This window comes from Felis catus, chromosome D1 (assembly GCF_018350175.1).
Source record: "Felis catus isolate Fca126 chromosome D1, F.catus_Fca126_mat1.0, whole genome shotgun sequence".
NCBI lineage: Eukaryota > Metazoa > Chordata > Mammalia > Carnivora > Felidae > Felis > Felis catus.
The window spans coordinates 90,525,358-90,548,299 of NC_058377.1; positions in this window are offsets into that span (position 1 = coordinate 90,525,358).

Consider the following 22,942-nt stretch of genomic DNA (forward strand, 5'->3'; position numbering starts at 1 on the left):
AAAGGGCTTGTGCTTTCAAGAGGAGAATGACTATTCTGCTGCCCTGGGGAGCGGGGGTGCCTGGAGAAGCTTTCAGGAGTCAGGGTGGTCAGAATTCATTGCGAACATCTTAGGAGAGAGATGGAATGCCAATGGCTCCAGGAGGCAACTGGACTCCTTTAAAACAAGCCACCCCGGGAATGAACTGCCCTTCCTTTTCTTTCTGCGAATTGTTGTTGGTTTATTACTTTTTTACTCATTGATTTATAGTCTTCAGTTCACATTTCTGGTTCATCTCCTAGACTTCAGATTTATGTCTCCTTTCTATAGTGGCTGTTGATTGTTCCTTGTGGAATCATCATCATCGCAATGAATGATTGAGGGCCCACCGTGTCCATCTCTAATCCTCATACGCTCCATCTGGGGTGGATTTTATCGCCAGTTTATGAAAGAAAAAAATTAAGTGACTTGCACAAAGTCTCACAGTAAGTAAGTGGCAGAGCAGATATTTGAACCCAGGTACATCTGACTCTAAAATTTATGGGATTTTCCATCCCCCTCTCAGTTCTACGTCTACATAAATGCCTCTGGGTACCACCCCTGCCTGCCCCAGGCTGCTGTGTCTGACACCTAATTAATGGCACATTCTTGTTGATGACTCAGAATTTCCCAGAGTCTGTACCAGGAATTCAGGCAGGAATGCACCATACGCGCTGATAAGAACCACCAAGCAAGCCGAGCATACAAGGTCCTGCACAAATGTGAAGACGACTTGGACAAGTATCAGAATTCTTACCTTATTTTTGGCCTAATTTGTGATATTATGATTGTGTCAACCTATTATCTGGAAGTAAAACAACCCACTTCGCACAAGTCCATTGGGCAGAGGCGCACCTTCTCCTGAGATTTTCCTAGTCAAGCGCTGGAAAGGCCATGCCTGTGTCATTTGCCAAATGAGTAAGGCAGCCTCGGCAGGGGCATTTTCTGCCACAGCCCCTGCTTACTCAGCCCCAGTATGTGTTGTCATCATGGATCACCACATATGCATAAAGAACAGGTCATATGACTAGCACAGCATGCCAGCAGTGGTAATACAAGATTGTGAGGCTCGAGTCTGCTTAGTTTATGTCTCCTCTAAACATGTCAACTGTCTCTCTCTGTCAGATACGGTGATTTCATTATGAATGTAGCATTGAATGGCCTGTGCTATGCATCAAGCTAATGAATAAATAAATCCAAGCAATAATTGAATTTCTGCATTAGTGATAAGCATTCCTTGTAAAGAAAAAGAAAGAACATTCAGCGGGGACAAAGTAGTCTAGGGTAAGGTAGCCTTCTAGCATGATTTGTATTACCAGAGGGCAACTTGGTGGCCACGTAGACAGAAACAACCAGAACAAGGAAAATGCCCCCAGCACGTCTATTCCATGGAGGAGCAAAGACTGAGGAGAACAGATAGATGTTTTCTGAGAAGATTCCTGTCCCACCTTTCCCATGTAATCTTTCACTTGCATAGAATCCTCTGTGCTGGGAGACAATATAGTGTAGTGATTAGGAAGACAGGTTCTGGAGACAGAGACCTGGGTTTTCTTCACTTGTCATTTTCTAGCTTTATAGCCTTGGGCAGGTTAGTTCCTCATCATTAAAATTGGGGTGATAATCTCATTCTGTCTGTCGTAAGAATTAAATTTGTTTGTTATTGTTTGCCCCTAGCCAACACCCTCATGGAGGAGGTTACATTTAGGGGATGTCCAGCTGATTTAACCCCCAAGACTCTGAGACTCCAGTCCCTTTCAGTCTTCCTACACTTCTTCCTGCATTATGTACACAGAGTATAATAAGAGGGCTTTCCAATTTGGTCTTTTCCCCAGATATGTGTAAGGATGGATATTCTTATGTGCCTCATCTCTAGATGAAATCCTCCCGTGGGGATAGTGCATCACCTCACTAGACCCTTCATTCTCCTCACCCCTCTGTACCAGTACTAAACTGTGTCCCTCCTCATCCTGAAAACACTGTTTAAAAGTTATCTTTAAATTCCTTTAGGGTAAAGCTCATGTCACTGTCTTCTACTGTGTCCCTAGCATCTACTACAGGGCCTGCCATGTAGCAGATGACAATAAACATTTATAGATTGCCTGTAATTATCTTCCCTCAGTCTAGAACTTCTGGATCAGTGGCTCCATGTCTTCTCCCTTCTTAATTTCATAAACTCCGTGCAAAGAAGAGTCTGTTTTACTCTTTCTTCTGCTCTGGTGGATGAACTTCTAACTTTCTAATCTCAGAGACATTTTTGGAAGATGAAGTGAAATAATGGATACAGAATGCCTAGTGTGGCCGATAGCACATAGTGGGGATAAATAACTAATGACTAATATTAACAGCAGTATTCCACAGTTCATGTCTCGGTGAAGGTTCTTGTTTGTTAGTCTATTGTGTTCGGTGGGAGTACTACCCCTGTCTTCGCTCTGCGCTGTTGTTGTGGAGAGAAATTTGCACACCGTGTTCAGCAGTGAGTGGGCAGGTAATGGCTCCTGGCCCAGGCAGTGGAATGCACAGGAATGCACGCTGAAATGAAGCGTATCATTGTCAGATGATGGGACCCTCAGGCTGTCTGCTGTCTGGCACGAGCATTGGGGAGGAGGCAACAGCTGCTTCTGATGCATCCGGTAATTATGATGGAGGATGATTCAATTCCATGTAGGATCCAGGACCCGAAGGGAACAATCTGGGCTAAGTCAGCATGTGCCTAATGAAATCGTTTAGCTTGGGCTGCGGCCTTACCTACCACAAGCTGTGATCTACTGCGTTCTAACAAAGCAATCCTGGGAGACAATGCGCTTAGAAAGGGGAAATGATCAGGAAAATTCACTCCTTGCATCCGGCCTTCCAAATTTGTACTATGACCCAACTGACTTCCAGGTTAGATTGGAAAATAACTTGCTGGGTACGGCCAGAGGAGTCCTGTCTTTGAATGGAGGAGCATCACTTCTCTGAGGTGCCTTACCCCAAACCAGCAGGTACTTTTTCCAGGGCTGCTGAGGCTACCTCTTTAATGATTTCCCATCTCACTATATTGCTTTTGGCAGCCACCCACAGAAATGAATCAGATTTATTCTCACATGGGTTTCAGTTAGATGCTCAATTTATTAATATGCCACTGTGTGGTTGTCAGTGATGGGACTCTAACACAGTATCCAAGCAACTGGATCCTGGGTCTCAAAGTCTGTTTATATATAATCTCCTGCTACATGACATCCTGTCCCTTTCCTCCAGGCAGGAAGTGGGTTGAGGCAGGTGATCCCTGGACATCAAATGATGGCACAAATGGTTATAAGATCACCTTCATCTAACCTCTTCCTGTGCTTAACCAGTAAAGGAATGTTGGGAGCTCATAGGAATTTGATATGGAGACATTTTGGATTTTGTGAACTTACACATGTTAGAATGAGGGGTGACTGAGTCGCCAAGACTTGGTAAATCTAGCCTAGCCACCTCCATCAGGATTCCTTAGAGTGCACATTCATTCCAGTACATTTTGTATGTCTGTTGGCTTTGGCATTCTGACCCATGCTATGTAGCACTCCCATGCAGACGTCACATCAATACGGAATATCAGCTTAGATGCTTGATGAAGATAAGTACTGGAACCAACATTGACTAATAGCTTGACTTTGTACCTGGATTTTTTTTAATTGCTACATGAATTGTATTGGCTTCAGTGGAGACAATGTGAGTGAGGATGACAGATTTCCCTGTTGAGTTAATAACATTGATAGTTAAAAAAAAAAAAACAAACAAACAGTAAAAGAAAGCAACCAAACAAGAATGTGCTAATTTTTCTTTCAAAGAAAAAACTTGTCTGCCCGTTGGACTGAGTTTGATTAAATCATCTGGCGGTTCTGGCATCATGTAGGCAGCACACCATAATCTTACATGTCAAGCTAATGAACATCGAAATGAATCAATGAAACAGCTGTTTCCAATGAAGTAAACACTAACGTGTCACGTAAACAGCAATCCCTACACAACACAAGGTGATGGGTTTTTTTCCTTGTCCTCAGCGGGGACTGAGGAGTGAGATATGGGAAGTCATCTTTACCTGAGATTTAATGAGACTCGTAGGCAAGTGTCCTCAGTGGGGCCACAGGGTAAGTTTTTTAACCACTATTAATTAAATACTGCCATGAGCACCTAACAGCAGACCTGCCTCTGTTGGCGGGGGTGGGGGAAGCAAAAGATAAGAAATGAGCTTGTTCGGGCCTGCCCTTTGTACTTCTAGACTCAGGGCAAGGGTGTGAATGGAGACCTAAAGAACATAGGTTCTTCTAAGTTATGAATCAAACTTACAAACTGTTATGTACAATGTGTTCCATTCTCTTCTCTTGGTGGATATAACCTCAGATTATCCTAGAAGGTCAGGGTCAAATGTAAAATTCTTGAATTTACCATAATTCTGTGGTGACACCTGATGGTTTAGGGGCCCCTAGCCCCTAGTCCACAGCTTGCCATATTTCTGTTTGTATCTCCAGGTTCTTTCCACACAAAGATACCCCAGCTTGGTAGACACTTAAGGCAGACACACTTAAATCACTGCCTGTGGCCACACCCGGGGTGTACACATTATTCATGTGGCTAGTCCTGGGGAGGTGGGATCCCAGGCTGGAGATCATTTGGGTAGGGAATGCTGGAGTCAGAGATAACCAAAACATGGTCTAGAGAGTGGGCAGGGGCTTTTGATAGTCAGGTCCTACCTGGTGTGTGGAGTGAGGCATGGCTGGAGAAGGGCTCTACTTGTGTTTAGGAGGAGTACTGAATTTTTCTGAAGTATAAAATTGCTGAGGTTCTATCTCAGCCCCTTTCCCTCGGCGTTATTTTAGGCTGAGTCCATCCATATTCTGTTGGTCGATTAGCTGTTAGCCACCTGGGACTGTATCTAGCATCCCTCGACTTTCTCACAGCCGTAGAACATACATTCCTCAGATCCTCATAAAACAGGGCAGACAGTGCTTTAAAAGGCAGAGGCTTAGGACACCCAGGATGCTTAGTTGGTTGAGCGTCCGACTCTTGGTTTCGGCTCAGGTCATGATCTCACAGTTTTGTGAGTTCAAGTCCTGCGTTGGGCTCTGCGTTGGCAGGGCAGAACTTGCTTAAGATTCTCTCTCCCTCCCTCTCTCTCTGCCCCTCCCCCACTCATTCTCTCTCTCTCTCTCTCTCTCTCTCTCTCTCTCTCTCTCTCTCTCAAATCCATAAACTTAAAAGAATAAAAAATACAGGGTAGAGGCTGAGACTCATGCTGTCTTATTTGCTACTGACAACAGGCTGTTAACCTCTCACAATCTGTATAATGGGACTACCAACCCTTAGTTTCTAAGGAAAAAGTGAAGATTGAATGAGAAAAGATATAACATAATGCATGCCATGTAATAGATGCACACTAAGGATTAATAGTATTAATTGTTATTGTTGTTTTATTATTATTGTCATTCGTCAGGAATGAGGAAATATGGAGTAAGACTGCCTGAACCTGAATCCTTGTTTTTGTGACATTTATTGTGTAACCAGAGACACATCATTGAACCTCCATGTACCTGTATTTCTTGATCTACAAAAATGGAGTTAATAATTGGTTTTAGTTCATAAGGTTGTTGTGTTAGAGGTTACAGAGAAATAGCACCAATAGGATACATGAAAAGGAACATGAAAAGTGCTTAGACATATGTGCACAGTATATTCTCAGTTATCATGGCATTCCCTCTCAAGCCTTGAAGTGAACCTTAAGCTTTGGGTTTGCTGGGAGGAATGTGGCTATGGAATGAGTGGCTCTCTTACAGTGTGAGTCAGAACACTGCAAGGATCTTTCAACCTTTTTTTTTTTTAATCAAATTTGCTAATTCAGAAGTTTTTCCCCCTATGCCTATGAAGCATAGCTGAGTTTAGGGAAAAGACACAAAACCTAGTGAGTTTCTGTGACGCTGGACCAGTTATATAGCCCCTACATCAATTTTGATGAACTTGCTGTTACTTCGTTTTATTCAAACTTCTATCTGCTTTTATCAGACAATGAGTTTATTGTTACCTTAAGCATTCAGCAACATATTTATAAGGATACAAAAGCAGGTTTGGAGAAGGGTGTGTGTGTGTGTGTGTGTGTGTGTGTGTGTGTGTGCGCGAGAATTCCTCTTCTTTATACCTGTACCTGGAATTCAAAATTATGCTGAATTCATAGGTTGCCCTTTATAAGAAAATTTGCTTTTACTGTAACAGTAGGCACAGATATAAATTAATTTGTACAACACACCGCTCTCAGTCAGGAAGTCTTTGGGGAATAAGAGCAGGGTATTTGGTTTGGCCTTGGGAGATTGGTCTGAATCCCCTGAAGAAAGAAAACCCAGCTCTATAGCCCAGCCACAGTGGGAAGCATCTATTTAAGCATAGCCTTCTTTATCTAAAACTGTAATCCAATAACCTCAGCCAAGTAACAATGAACGTTTCTTCTTTTTTTAATTTTTTAATGTTTATTTTTTTGAGAGAAAGAGAGAGACACAGTATGAGTAGGGGAGAAGCAGAGAGACAGGGAGACACAGAATCTGAAGCAGGCTCTGGGCTCTGAGGCTGTCAGCACAGAGCCCGACACGGCACTCGAACCCACAAACTGTGAGATCATGACCTGAGCCGAGGTTGGACACTTAACCAACGGAGCCACCCAGGTGCCCTGGCAATGAACTAATTTCAAACAGAGTTTCCACTCTGTTTTTTCTTGACTTTTTTTTTAAAGTTCCAAATGTTTCTTTCATATCTTGAGTCAATGGAAGAACATGTGAGTTCAGTGAATGAAGTAACCATAGCAAATTTCTTCAGAATGGAGATATAATTGTGGTACTTATTTCGAAAAAGCAGTTTATTCTATCTCCTAGTTTGCCTGTAGAGTATGGAGTCCTGTAACTTCATTTAAAAGTAAGGACTATCTGTGCCTGGCTGACTCCATCAGTGAAGCGTCCCAACTCTTAACCTCAGGGTTATGAGTTCAAGTCCCACATTGAGCATAGAGCCTACTTTAAAAAATAAAACAAAGTAAGGACCATCTGATAATATTAAGGTGGAGAGGCTGAGTCCTAGGAGGAGGGCACAGTTTGTTCAGAATCACACAATTCACTGATGATAAAAGGGGAATGAAAATCAAGGTGCCGTGACTTTAATTTCATTCCAGTGCTTTTTATATTCAGAACCTATTTTGTGAGGCATTAAGTTTAATTTGAGTATTCCCAGTGTACTCAGTATCCTGGAAACAAGTAAGTCCTTATTAAATAAATCAATGGGATTGACACTTTTGGTAGGGGCTTCTACAGATACATTGTGGTGTAGGAATGGGAATAAGCAGACAGACTTCAAAGGCTTCATTTAGACTTCATCTGTATTTTCCAAGGAATGGCCTTTCTGAAGTTAAAAAAATTTTTTTAGAAATAGCCATTTTGGACTTGAGGGAAAGCCAACTAAATGAGTAACCTTTGAGGCTTGGAAACAATCGGGGGAACTAATATAGATTTGATCAGTGGAGCTCTCTACTGTCTTTTTAATTTAAAAAATTATCTAATAACTGAAGCATTTAAAAACCCAGTAATGGGGCTACTCAACCATTCAAAAGCCCTCTGGGGCTTATAATGAATTTTTTTTAAAAAAAATACTGGTATGCAGATAATCTTCTAATTACCAGTTTAAAATGGCTCATTTTTAGACCATTTTGAAAAGCCTTGTAACTATGCTCATGATTCAGAGTAACACATGACTTAAAGACATCCCTATGCTTTTGTTTCTTTCTGACTTCTCTGACCTGGGAAATTCTGGGAAATGTTGACAAACTTTTCACCTCTTGGAAATAGCTTTTGGATTAGGGTGGTTTCCAAAAATACAGAGTAATTCTCTGCATGAAAGGTAGGGGTGTTTGGGCTGTTGCCAAATGGACAGATATTTCTCCATTGGAAGGTCTATGAACATGTTTAACTGAATGTTCTGAATGTTCTGAAACAATATAATTAGTAGCACAATAAGGTATTAAAATACATTCTAACCAAGACATGCACACACAGATGACCCAAAACAACTATCCAGTGGTCAGTGAGCACAGTTTTGTTTTTTTCTAATTTTAGTATGTATTCTGAGGCAGAAAAAAAAGTATAAAATAGTCTTCACTATTTTGCATAACAGGAAGAAAAGGCAGGTGGATTTTCATCATAGATTCTGAAAACAATTAAGCATTTTAGATGATCTACAAAAAAATAAATGGTACAATTTAAATTAAATCTTCAAATTCTTAAAGACAACAGCTGATCAAATTTGTAGCTAATCAATGAATGATATTCTGTGTAGCCATCATTTCTGGCCATATATAAAACCATATAAAACCATGACAAGAAATCACAATTACAGAGACCTTAGAAATGACACCTCTCACCACCTCCTTGTTACACAGAATCTTCTTACTGATTCTCCTAATGATATGCCCAAGCTTCTGTCCAATTTCTCCAGGGAAGGGGAGCCTCCTGCATCATGAGCCTTACTTATTGCACTTGTATTCAAATGTTGGTGGGGCGCCTGGATGGCTCAGTCAGTTAAGCGACTGACTTGGGATCAGGTCATGATCTTAGGGTTCCAGCCCTGCGTTGGGCTCTGTGCGGACAGCTCAGAGCCTGGAGCTTGCTTTGGATTCTGTGTCTCCCTGTCTCTCTGCCTCTCTCTCTCTCTCTCTCTCTCTCTCTCTCTCTCTCTCTCTCTCAAAAATTAATAAATATTTTTTAATAATAGTTTTTGGACCTTTCTTTTCTTTATTTTTTTTTTTTTCAAATTTTTTTTTCAATGTTTATTTATTTTTGGGACAGAGAGAGACAGAGCATGAACGGGGGATGGGCAGAGAGAGAGGGAGACACAGAATCGGAAACAGGCTCCAGGCTCTGAGCCATCAGCCCAGAGCCTGACGTGGGGCTCGAACTCACGGACCGCGAGATCGTGACCTGGCTGAAGTCGGACGCTTAACCGACTGCGCCACCCAGGCGCCCCCAGACCTTTCTTTTCTTTAAACTAACCTGAGTTCAAGATCTCTCCAGCATTTCACCTCTCATATGAAAATGAAACCATTTTGGTAAGAGAGTATGTAGAATCCTGCTAATTTAAAAGCCATTTTGGAAATCCCTTTGGAGAAACCACCACTGTAAGATTTCAGAGCAATGAATTTCAACTGGGATGATATTTGCCCCCTGTAGACACTTGGCAATGTCTGAAGACGTTTTTAATTTCTTAACTGGATGCCACTGGTAGCTAGTGAGTAGAGGCTAGGGATGCTACTAGACATCCTGTAATATACTGGACAGCCCTCTACAGCAAAAGACTTATCCAGCTAGAGATACCAATAGTGCCAAGGCTGAGAAACCCTGCTGTACAACAATACTAAGCCCTCTTCTGCCCTTAGGCACTTTCTAATATTAAAGAATTATAATCTCAGTCTTTTCTCATTCAGACTACACATTTGTTTAAATGTGGTAATTAGTTTGTAATTACATTTATAATTAATTCAACTGTTGTTCTCTAGGTGCAGTCCCCAGAGTCCTTCCATGGGACTCCCTTTAATTTCTCAAAGTCTTGTTCATAACTGCATGTGCAAAATTGCAAAATTTTTCCATTTGTGCTCTTAATCCAGTTTCACATAGGATCTAGTACATAGTTGTGCTCAGAAAATACTTACTAAAGGATAAATGGATCAATCATACAGTAAATCAAAGAAAAGAAGAATGGAAAAATAAAGAGCCTTGAAATCCCCTAATGAGGTCCTTTTGTTTATGAAGATTATAAAGAAAAATCAAACATTTTATTTATACATGGGTTTAAATCATGACAACCACCAAGGAGGCCTTGAAATACTGTGAAGATCCAGTTGGGGGAGCCCAGTCACTAATTCAAAGACTGGGAGGAAGTGTATCTTAAGATTTAACTCTAGATTTTAAATCTCCTTGAGGGGAAAAAAAATATTTCCTCTCTTCGATTTGTTTATATGCATGATGCATTGAGGGTGTATAATAACTCCACTTTGATCTTATGGTGTGAGAGGAACATAAGGTCCAGAATGAGAATTGTGAGTCAATTGTACAGCCTGAGAAAATGCATAGGTTCTTTCTCAGGACTGTTCCAACAGAAACAAACTCACCGCCCCCCACCCCCTCGTCCCAATGGTGGCAGACACCATTTAATGAGAATGCATCACTTTAAAGGCAGTTTTCTACACTCTTGTGTTTCCTTTGAGTAATAGGACATACCAAGTCAGATTTCAGGAATAAGCAGAGATGGTGGGATTATAGGTCATAAAAATGCCCTTTTATTCTTTCTGAATCAGTCCTTTGAATCCCGTCCGGTCGGAGATCATCGTACAATGTGTGCATTCAGAGACCATCAGATGTCAGGTAGGATGTGTACTGTGCAGGAACCCCCCCCACCACCACCCCACTCACCTCCCCACTGGACCTCCCCCAACACAGGTGTTTCTCCTAAAGCTCTCTGAAGTCACTGTGAGGCCAGGAGTACAGTTCCTTAGAGTTCTCAGCATCATTTCCTGTCTTCCAGAGCAAGGTCCATTTTATATTCAGATCCATTCCGAGACAGCTGAGGAAGCAATCAGGAGATTGCAGGCAGGTCAAGTCATTTCTTTCTAAGGCCCACCCCTAAGTCCACAGTGGCCTGCTTCAGCTCCCCTCTGCCAAGTTTTATTGTGGTGGAAGTCCTGTCTTGAAATTTTCTCTCCAACCCCAGAGTACCTGTATGTGACACCTGTTCATCCCTTTCCTATCAAGCCTCAGTGAGTTCCTAAGCCACATGCCTATGGCTTTCTCTCTGTTAATGACAGTTTGGTAGTGTTGAGCACCACATGGGGCTGCCTGTCCTATTCCTAATCAGAAGTGTAGGCTGGCACGGTGATTGGGCTCTCACTCTCCCAAACTGGAAGCTTACATATGACCATATTTGGCCTCTGTGAACTCTCATTCTCCAGAGACAGAAGGGCCAAATGTAGCAATTTTTCTGAAGAAGGTATGACTTAGTAAAAAGAACATGCGATTCTGAATCAGAAGTGGAGCACTAGCTCACTGGACGAACTGTGAGATCATGACCTGAGCTGAAGTCAGATGCTTAACCACTGAGCCACTCAAGTGCCCTAGATGCTGTATTAGAAAAATGAAATAATAAGTATGCCTGCATATTTGTGAAGAAAAGATAATGCACGCAAGTTCACTTAATAAGTTATAAAATGCATATACCTATTTATGTTAAGCTGCAAGTTGACTTACGTTTTAAGCTGAATCAGTTGAATCCTAGTATCAGAAATTAAAGTTGTTAAGTCATTCAAAATAATATTCAAGAAAACAGCCTAGAGGTTAATTGCAAACAGATGGGGTAATGGAGTGACCTCATGGAACCATGATAAAAAGCAAATGGGAACCACAGTTAAAGGGAAGTTGCTTATGAGAGACCAAAGGAAATGTCACCCCAGAAGGGAGAACAGAGACAGAGACTGTTTTGCAAAAGAAAAATCTCACCAGTTAAACTCAAAAGAACCTAGTTTCTTTAGTACTAGGTTTTATCTTTAGGTAACAAGTTAGTGTTAATATGATAAGCAAGGCCTGCAATTCAACTGTTTATATAGTTGAGGATAAAACAAGATGCAAAGAAACAAAGCAGAGTTTTCAACATCCAGTTCACAAGTGGCAGGGAGGAGTAGATCCTTGAATTTGTCTTGCTTTTTCCCCTGGACCTTAGGAAAATTGATTGACCTCTCCAAAGCTTAAGATTCGTGATTTGTAAAGTGAGGTGGTTGGTGCACTAGATGGGTTCTGATAATCTGACCGGTTCTGACATAAATTCTCTTAACCAATGAGACCTTTTTATTATTTAGAGTCCCCCACCCCCTTTTTTATGGTCTTATTTGAACCCAGTCAGGGAAGGACAAATACCACATGATTTCACTCCTATGTGGAACTTAAGAAACAAATGATGAAAGGGGAAAAAAGAGAGAGAGGGAGACAAACCAAGAAACAGACCCTTAACTATAGAGAAAAAACAGATGAGAGGGGAGGTAGTTGGGGGGATCGGTGAAATAGGTGATGAAGATTCAGAGCACACTCATTTTGATGAGCACTGAGTTATATATGGAATTGTTGAATCACTGTATTATAACCCTGAAACTAATATAACACTGTATATTAACTATACAGGAATTAAAAATAAGAAAGAAAGAAAAAGTATTTTTACTGTTCTTATAATTTTATATAAAACATGATAGAATTGTAGATCTTTAGAAATTATAGTTTTCGAGACTTGGAAATGTTTGTATCCAAATAACAATGTGGTGTGGGTTGTTTCATCCTGTCCCTGTCTCAAACTGGTTCATGATGATTCCCAACTATGTATATGGGCTTTCTCTTTCACTCTGCTCTTTCTGAGAATTCAGAGTTCCTAGGTCTATTTTAGAGGCTTAGGATTGCTTGGGCCATGGAGGGGGGCATTATAAACGTAGGGTATTTTGTAGCTTGAACAAAATTTTGTATTAAAGTTGCTGTTGGAATTCATTTGGGAGGACATGACTGCCAGTGGATTTGAGTGCTGGACCTGGATAATCAGAGGCTCCTCACTCACTTCTTTGTCCTTGGAATGTATATTCTGCTCACCATTCTCCACAGGAGCTGTTTCAAGGATGCAGCCTTGAGAGAGTAATGTATCATTGAGACCATCTGGACTGTGTACATGCTTGAACCCCGTTAAGGCCTCCATATGATGGGGTTGTGGAGTGATGGGGGTTCGGAGACGATGGCCAAGAAAGAATTCTTGAGATGTCTTTGGTGCAAGAAAGGTGATTTTATTAAAGCACAGGAACAGGACCAGTGGGCAGCAAGAGCTGCTCTGGGGTGGTGAAGAGTGACAGGTTATATACTATGGAGTTGGGGGAGGTAAAGACCAAAGAGAGGCCTCCAGAAGGACTTTGATATGCTAAAGAGGACTTATAAAATGCCTGGGGCCTTGCTGTTGTCAAGCTAAGATTGTTTTACTTCCAGTAAGGCATTTACATGACAGTAGGGGGTACCTGGAGAAATGTTATGCTCTGTATTTGCCTCAAGTATTTGTCAATGGGCTTCAAGTTATAGAGAAATTTAATTTTACCTGTCGTTTCCTTCTTGCCTTTGTTCCCTATATCATTGTGGAGGGGAGGGTGATGTTGGGATTCCAGGAAACTGAGTCTATAGATTTCTGGAGATTAGGCTATTTATTGATAAAATTGTCTTTTTCTTATAATTTACTAAGATATCTGTAAACTGATGGAGGCTCAGGTCCTGCATGACTGTGTTCTCTATCAGTTAACCATTTGTTTCCTTCCCTTTCCTTTGTTCCTGGGCAGCCAGGAGTGCCTGAGGAAGATCACACATATTCCACCTGGGACCAGAGGGGAGGTGGGCAGGGCTGCTAGCTTGTGCTTTGCCCTCAGTTTGCCTTATGGTCCCTCATCACATATACACTTTTGAGATTCTGGTGGGCAGGTGTGGAGATCTACTCGTCTTGTGGCCACCTGAGATGAGCCTCATACGTAAGTTCCCTTGCTTATGAAATCTGCCACTTAATCAATATGGAGTGGTCTGCCTCTTTGTTCAGTCTCTCCTTACCTTCTACTTATGGGGGCCACTTGCAAATCTTACCTGAGGAACTCCCAAGTTTGCAAACCAATGGTAGTTGACGACCACTTCTGCTGGGCAGTGGATATGTATGCAGCGTTCAGGCAACTTGACGAGAGGCTCATACCCTTTGGCAAAGGGAAGGGAAACTAACCTTATAGGAGGAAACGAACCCACTGGGACTCACTGGAATGACAAGGGTGCCTGTGGGTACCACCTGGGTTTTCTCAGGGCTCAGGCAAAGGATAGGTAGGTGATCCTATTCTTTGCCTCTTTCTGTAATCCTTCCTCTCCTTCTGGCTGTCCCCCTAGTGCCCTCTCTTTCTCTAGCCTCCTAGACAGAGAAACCTTAATTTTTCCACTTGGGTGGCATCCTTTAGCTCTTCATCTGTGTTTCTTCTAATCTATTTCCTTGTGAATACGTTTTATGCTCTCCTTCTTTAGGGCTCTCTTTTTGACACAAAATCCTTTTTCAACTTTTTTTAACCTCTTTAACATTTCAGTTCTCATTTAAACACTGGGACTTTCAAGAGCACTGTCTTTGAAACAGGCTTCAAGTGACTATTTTGGAAGTCAGATACTGAAGAGTGACACTTCCTTTCTCTATGCTTTCCACCTCTAACATCCTAATTCTTCCCTAGGCAATGGAGGTCTCTGCTGAATAGCAGGCAGTACAAAAAAAAGAACGGCACATTGACAGATTTTAAAGCATTCTCTCACAACCTAACCACAAGGTGACTCACACAAACATAGTTTGCTATCATAGATTCTGATAGGTAGTTTTTAAAGTCCTACTGTGTGTCCAGAATGTAAAAGGCTCTTAAATAATGAGACACAGGATCTGCCCTCTGGGAGCTACATAATGATAATAAAATCCAAGAATCTTAGGGAAATTGCTGTTTTTCACATGCTCAGAAAAGGAATCTTGTCCCTGATAACACTTCGGTTCCACTTGCACACCTCTGGTAATGGAACAGTGTTTCTGGAATGCTGACTCTGAAGTAAATGAGTCATAGTGAAATGACCTGGGACTGCCTCTTACTTAAATGAACCTTATTGTAAAGCTTAGAAACGTGAAAAGTCAACCTCTAACTTAAGGCAAATATATTTGTACCTGGGGGTATATATGTACATATATATATATATATATATATATATATATATATATAATAAATTATATTTTGTCATAGTTTTCCCTTAGAAAGTTAGAACTGTATTAAAATTTTTCATCTAGGAACTAAAATTAAGCTCATGCTTTCGTTTCTAAAATAAATCAGTCACTGTATTACTTGTACTCACAGTGATTGCAAAACATTTCTCTGAAGGTATACATTAGCCATATAATCTTTGAAACCTTATCAAAATTAAGTTTTTTCAATTTATTTTTAGCTTTCTTTGGAAGTCTCCCTACCATCATGAATGATTCACATGGTTGGATTGATAAATCAACTGAACCTTGAACTTCACTATAGTACCAAAATATAGTCTCTGTTTTTTCCCAGATCATTGAATTATTTAACAGATTCAGAAATTTTGTTGAGTACCATTAGATGAACAGGTATTTTTGCATGTAGAAAAAGATATGCAAATATGCGACTATAAAAATATTTCAATGTATAATTTTCAGACTTAATTGTTATCATGAATGTAGTGATATTCAGTATTAGAAATTAACGAAGAAGTATAGATACACAAAGGAATACATTTAATTATTTAATACATATTTGTTGAATCCTAATGTTATACCATGGACTGTGACAGTGGGAGCAGTGATGAGTGAAATGTGATGCAGAATCATTACATCCATATTACATATTGTCAGAAATGGCAGGATTTCCTTCTTATGACTAAATAATATTTCATTGTGTACATATACACCACAACTTTCATCAGTTTATGGACATGTAGGTTGTTTCCATATCTTGGCTATTGTGAATAAGGCTGCAATGAAAATGGGGGTGCGGCTATTTCTTAAATATCCTGTTTCCATTACATTTGGATACATAACCAGAAGTGTGATTGTAGTAGTTCTGGTAGTTCTGGCAGTTCTTTCTTTCTTTCTTTCTTTCTTTCTTTCTTTCTTTCTTTCTTTCTTTCTTTCTTTCTTTCTTTCTTTCTTTCTTTCTTTCTTTCTTTCTTTCTTTCTTTCTTTCTTTCTTTTTATTTTTTATTTATGGAGGAAACTCCATACTGTTTTCTATAGTGGCTGGACCAGTTACATTCCCACCAATAGTACACAGGGTTTCCTTTCATCCACATCCTCATCAGCACATGTGATCTCTTGTCTTTTTGATTTTAGCCATTCTAATTAGGTATGAGGTGATATCTCATTGTGGTTTTGCTTTTGCATTTCCCTGATGATTAATGACATTGAGCATCTTCTCGTGTACCTGTAGGCCATTTGGATGTCTTCTTTGGAAAAATGTGATTCAGGGCCTATTTTTTAATCAGGCTGTTTCAGATTTTTCCTATAGAGTTGTATGAAGTTTTTATATATTTTGGATATAAGCCCCCTATCAGATATATGATTTGCAAATATTTTCTTCCATTCTGTAGGATGCCTTTTCATTTTGTTGATGGTATCCTTTATTGTGTAGAAGTGTTTTAGTTTGATACAGTTCTACTTGTTCATTTTTGCTTTTGTTACCTTTGCTTTTGGTGTCAAAGCCCAAAAATCATTGTCAAGACTGATGTCAAGGAGTTTACCCCCTATTTCTTTTAGGAATTTTCATTTTCAGGTCTTAAGTTCATGCCTTTAATCCATCTTGAGTTGATTTTTGTGTGTGGTGTAAGAGAGGGGTCTGGTTTCATTCTTTTGCATGTGGCCATGCAGTTTACCAACCATAATTTATTGAAGAAACTATTCTTTTTCTATTATATATCCTTTGTCATAGGTTAGTTGACTGTATATGCATGGGTTTATTTATCAGCTCCCTATTCTGTTCCATTGATCTGTGTGTCTGTTTTTATGCCTATACCATACTGTTGATTACTATAGCTTTGTAAGATAGTTTGAAATCAAGAAGTTTGATGTTTCCAGCTTAATTTTTCTTTTGTAAGATTGCTTTGACTATCCAGGGCCTTTTGTGGTTCCATATACATTTCAGGATTGTTTGTTCTATTTTTGTAAAAATGCCATTGGGATTTTGATAGGAATTGTATCAAATCTGTAGATTCCTTTTGGTAATCAGACATTCTAAAAATGAATTCTTCCAATTCATAAGCATGCAACATCTTTGCATTTGTTTGTATTTTCTTCTGTTTCTTTTATCAATGCCTTATGGATTTAAGTGTACAGATCTTTCACTTCCTTGGTTAAATTTATTCTTAGGTGTTTTATTCTCTTTGGTGCAATTGTAAATGGAATTATTTTCTTAATTTCTCTTCTGATAGTTTGTTGTTAGGGTATAGAAACACAACTTGATTTTTATATAATGATTTGTAACCTGCAACTTTACTGAATTTATTTATTAGCTTGAATAATTTTTTGGTGGAGTCTTTAGTGTAGAAGTTTCTTTACATACTATTGTGACATCTGCAAATAGAGGCAATAGAATTTTTTTGATAGTGATATATTTCCTCCTGTCTTCTTGTAGCTAGTAATAAAAATAATAGTGCACAGTGCCTGCCTTTGAGAATTTAAGGGTTAGTAGGGAAGCAGTGTGCTGCTTGAGCACCATAATAATTTAAATATTTTCTTCATTTTTGAAAGTAAACTTTTGTTCAAATATAATATACCTAAAGGGAAGTTACACACTATAAGGATATTTTAAGAAGGTTGTTTATCATATATTCTTTTTTTTTAATGTTTATTTCTTTTGAGAGAGATAGAGAGAGAGCAAGAAGGAGAATCGCAGAGAGAAAGACAAAGAGAGAGAATCCCAAGCAGGCTCTGTGCTGTCTGCACAGAGCATGATGCAGGGCTTGATCTCACAAACCATTAGATCATGACCTGAACTGAAATCAAGAGTCAGATGCTCAACTGACTGAGCCACCCACGCGCCCCCGTTTATCATATATTCTTATTTCTAGTATGTATGGATCTAAAGTAATGGCCTCCCTTCCATTCTTGATGTTGGAAATGTATGCTTTTTTTATTAGTCTTATTAACAGTTAATCATTTTTATTGGTTTTCACATGGAGCCACATTTGGCTTTATTTATTTTCTCTGTTCTATGTTTGTTTACTTTTATTGTTAGTTTAGGCTCTTATATTTATGATGTCATTATTTTGTGCTTTGTTGGCATTAATTTGCTGCTATTTTATCACTTTCTGTGATATATAAATTTAGATTATTGATTTTTAAACTTTATTCTTATTTATGTATTTTAAAGCTATAAGTTTTCCCATCTGTACTACTTTAGCTGAATCCTTCAAGATTTGTTTTGTTATATTTTTATTGTCATTAAATTACACATATTTTTAGATTTCTTTTATGATTTCTTCTTTGCTACATGGATCATTTAAACAGTTTTGCATGATTCCTAAATAATTGTGGTTTTTCTGGTTGACTTTGTGTTATAGATTTCAAACTTAAATTTCAGTTTGGTCTGAGAACATACTTCAAATGATAGAAATTTTTTCAAATTTTTTAAATCTCCTTTTAAAGTTTTACTTTTTGGCAAATGTCCCATGTACATTTGAAAAGAATGTGTATTCTATCACTGTTTGTGATGTCTATAAATTTTAATTATGTCCGGTCTGTTAACCATATTGTTAAGACTTTATGTATATTCTTACTAATTTTTGTCTGCTTTTCTAGCAATTATTGAAAGAAGTATATAAAATTCTTCTACTATGACTGGAAATTACTTAATTTCTTATTTTATTTCTCTCAATTTTTAATTTCTGTATTTGGGATCTGTTATTCAGTTATTTCTTGTATGTGCTTTTTACTGTTTTATCTTCATAGTGGATTCGTCCTTTTACCATTGAATATCCTTTCCCACCCTCCATCCTACTGCCTATATTTCTAGAAGTGGTTCTTGCGTTAAAAACCATTCTGTTTGCTATTATTTTTCTGTGTGATCTATCTTGTGAATAGACGTGTCTGGTATATATCTACTTCTATGCTAATTATTACTTTTCGCGTCTTTATATTTAAGTGTGATTTTGCAAACAACTTATTTTTCATATGTGGTCTGTCATTTTTGCCTTTTAATTGGAGAATTCTGTTTTCTTATATGTGATGCAATCATTGACATTTTGGGGTTTTATGTTAATGCATAGTGTTTTTTTCTATTTGTCTCACCTACTTTTTTTTTTCTTTCCACCTTTGTCTTCTTGTGGACTAATCAGATGCTTTAATGCCATATTTTCCCTTTATTAGCTTATTAGTTATACATTTTTTACTTACATTTAGTGGCTATATTACACCATGTAGTTTGACTTATTGTTGTGAGTCATAACTGAGTGCTCTCCTTTTCTCGGGCAGTGCTGGAACCTCATTTCAGCTTAATTACATCTGCTCCCCCATGCTTTTTGTGTTATTAACTGTAATTGAATTTTAAGTAATTGGTGTGATAAGTTACATTTCTCCCACACCATACTTATAAGTATAGTCGATTAATTAATCCAAAGCACAAAATATGACATTTATTCCAGATAAATTTCATCTGGTTAGAGCCTTCATACTGGTGATTGTCCTTAGGTTCTTTACTGTCCCCATAGATTTTAACGGTGGTGTAATACTTTTTAGGATGTCTTTATTTAAGTTTGTTAGAAGAGTTGTCCCAAAAATCTCTCCACTGTATGTATCAGGACATTTCTAACTTAACATTGATAACCAGAAGTGTTGCTTTTGAATTTAGAGAAAACCAACTTGCAAGAATAGCAGTTGTTAAAAGTAACTTTATCAGTCTGAAAGGAGTAATAAACTCATATTCTCTTCTTATATACTCATCATGGAAGTTTGGAAATGGTCAAAATATTATGACTAGTAACCATAACTAAGGTTTTACTATGGATTAATTGTAATCCATGACCAAGCTTTTTCTTTGTAGAAAATTTAATTAGGAAAAAAAGAAGCAAAATTCGTGTTTATTTATTTATTTATTTATTTACATTCTCTAATACACTCTGGCCTCTCTTGAGAAGTGAAAATAATGCTCCTAGTGAAGATATTTGTTACTTTAGAGGATGATTGCTGTGTCTGTCAATCATCTATTGTCTCAGTAATGCTGCGTTTTGCATCACCTCTCCAAAGATCTGTGGTTTAAAACAATTTAATCATTTTTTTTAATTTTGCTTACAAGTCTGGAGGTTGGCCCTTCAGTCTGAAATTGGCTTGGCAGTTCTTTGAGGCTGAGCTGGGCTCACTTGCCCGCCTGGGCATCATCGGTTGTTGGCTGATCTAGGATAGTCTTGGTTGGAATGAATGGAGCAAGCCCCCTCAAGCATGTGTCCATGGCAATTGCAGAGAAACAACAGAACAAACTAAAACATGCAAGCACTTTCCCGAGCTCTACTGGATTCACATTTCCTTGTTGACATGACCGAGCCAGGGTCAAGGGATAACGCAGAACATCCCACCCAAAGTAGAAGAGTACTGCAAAGTTGTATGGCAAAGTGTGTGAATACAGGGATAGTTGAAAAACAGGGTTAATCTACTACAGTTGGCAGCCTGAGAAATGTTACAGTCGACAGGGAAAGAAAGTTTGGGGTTATAAACCGTTTTTTGCATACTTGGGTAGAATAGAATATAGCAAATTATCAAGACCTTTATTATTTTGGTTCCCAAAGTGTTCAGTTTTTAGGAGAGTATGATTTGATTGAGAATGGTTTGATTGGCCTGGTTTAAATTCTTTTTTTATGTTAGAGTTATAGACTATTCATGCTCATTTATTTTCCTTTGCTCTAAAGATTGTGACATTTGTTTTGAATTACAAACCAGTCTTGATTAGGTAAGGGAATGAGCACATGATAATCAGCTTAGGTATTGCATCCTATAAATATATTTGGTTCATGTATTTTACTAGGGGCATTGGTGGCCTGTGTTTAATTATTTATAGTAAGACTTCATAATATTCTAGTAAGTGTCTAGCCATGTGTCTAAAAGGAAAAACAGAATCTTTCCTTGATTTTAAATCAAAGAACTTTCTGTGACACTACTGGTTTTGTGGGAATGTGGTGAAAACTACTAATTTTACTTTCTAAATTTTAGGGGAGAATTTAGTTCTTAAAAACAGATTCTAAAATTTCTTCGTTTACTTATAAGTATTCTAGAGTCTTGTTCCTACTCTTCTTTTAGAGGCCCCCGTAAATATATAAGAACTGTTGTTTATACTCAGTCTGTTTTGTTAAAAACTATGTGTATGTAAATATAGAAAAAAATAGTCAAGGTAAGTGAACCAAAATCTTAATGGCACTTACCTTTGGAGAGTAGGATCAGGGATACCTTTAATTTCCTTTTAGTGATATTTTTTGACCCTTTTAAAATAAATTTGACTATTTGATCAGATTTTTAAAGTGATTGAAAGTCTGCTTAAGGATGGTCAATGTTCATTTCGGTCTGGTACTCCTAACTTCCATGATTGGCCTGGTGTCATGTAGCATTGACTTCAAAGTTTAGGGTCATTATTGAATTATTTATTCTACAACAAAATATATTTATTTCACTTAAAATATGCACCTATAAAATTGCCTACATTTTTGCTAGCCACTCTGTTTCACATACATAATTTATGCTCCAGCAAAACTGAATTAGTTGGGTTTCTCTGAACTTCCCTTTGTCCCAATCTCCCTCATTCTTTGTTCAGACTAACTCTTCATCCATCAGGTTTTAGGATAAATATTGCTTACCCATGTAAACCTTTCTGACTCCCTAGACACATTGCCCTCCCTAGCACTCATCAAAATTATAATTAAGTAATTTTTTATGAAATTGCATAATCATTGGTCTTCCCATCTCGGATGTAAGCTACTTAACAGTGAGAGCCAGGTTAACCTTATTTACTTCTGTATCTCTCTGCAGCTAGCACAGTGCCTGAAACATAGAAGTGCTAAAAAATGTCTTCTGAGCAAGTGGATCAGTGGTGGGAAGATGGATAGCAAAGTGGTTAGCTGGAAAGAAGGATGGATGGAATCCCCTCTGACTTGTGAACCTAACCAAATACCCTCAATCTGGAATGCTTCCTTCTCTGTGTTCCTAAGTAGAATCAGATATTCCTTTATTTAGGCTTGCATTGCATCTCCATTTGCTTGCTCCAACAGTTATTTACTGAAGGTACACTAAGGGGCAGGCATTGTATTCTAGCTGTGGCTCCAGTGGTAAAGAAGGTATGTAGGGTCCCTGCTCTCATGGGGTTTATATTCTGGCAGGGATGATAATAAATAAATAAATAAGTCAATAAGATAATTTCAGATAGTAATGAGTGCTAAGAAGAAAATTAAGTGGACACAGGAGTGCAAATGTCTCTTTGAGATCCTTATTTCAATACTTTTGCATAAATACCCAGAAGTGAGATTGCTGGATCATATAGTACTTCTATTTTTAACGTATTGAAGAAGCTTCAAAATGTTTTCCATAGTGGTTATTTATTGCAACATTATTCACAAAAGTCAAGAGGTGAAAATAACCTAAATTGCATCAACAGATAAATGGGTAGAGAAAACGTGACACACACACACACACACACACACACACACACACACACACATACACACACACACAGGAATATTATTCAGCCTTAAAAAAATAAAGGAATCCTGGGGCACCTGGGTGGCTCAGTCAGTTAAGCATCTGACTTCAACTCAGGTCATGATTTCACTGTTCATGAGTTTAAGCCCTGCATCAGGCTCTGTGCTGACAGCTCAGAGCCTGGAGCCTGCTTCACATTCTGTGTCTCCCTCTCTCTCTGCCCGTCCCCTGCTCTCTCTCTCCAAAATAAGTAAACATTAAAAAAAAGGAAATCCTGTCATATGCTACCACATGGGTAAACCTTCAGGAAATTATAAAAAGTGAAATAAGTCAGACACTAAAAGGCAAACACTGAATGAGGTTATCTAAAGTAGTTGAACCCACAGAAGTGGAAAGTAGAACAGTGGTCATTAAGGATCATGGGTAGGGAGAAATGGGGAGTTGTTCAGTGGATATAGAGTTTCAATCACGAAAGCTAAAAAGGTTCTGGAGATCTTCTGTGTGACAGTGTGCATACTGTTAGTACAGATGTGCCTCAGAGATACTGCAGGTTTGGTTCCAGAGCACTGCAATGAAGTGAATATCACAATAAAGCAAGTGAGGCGAATTTTTCGGTTTTCCAGTG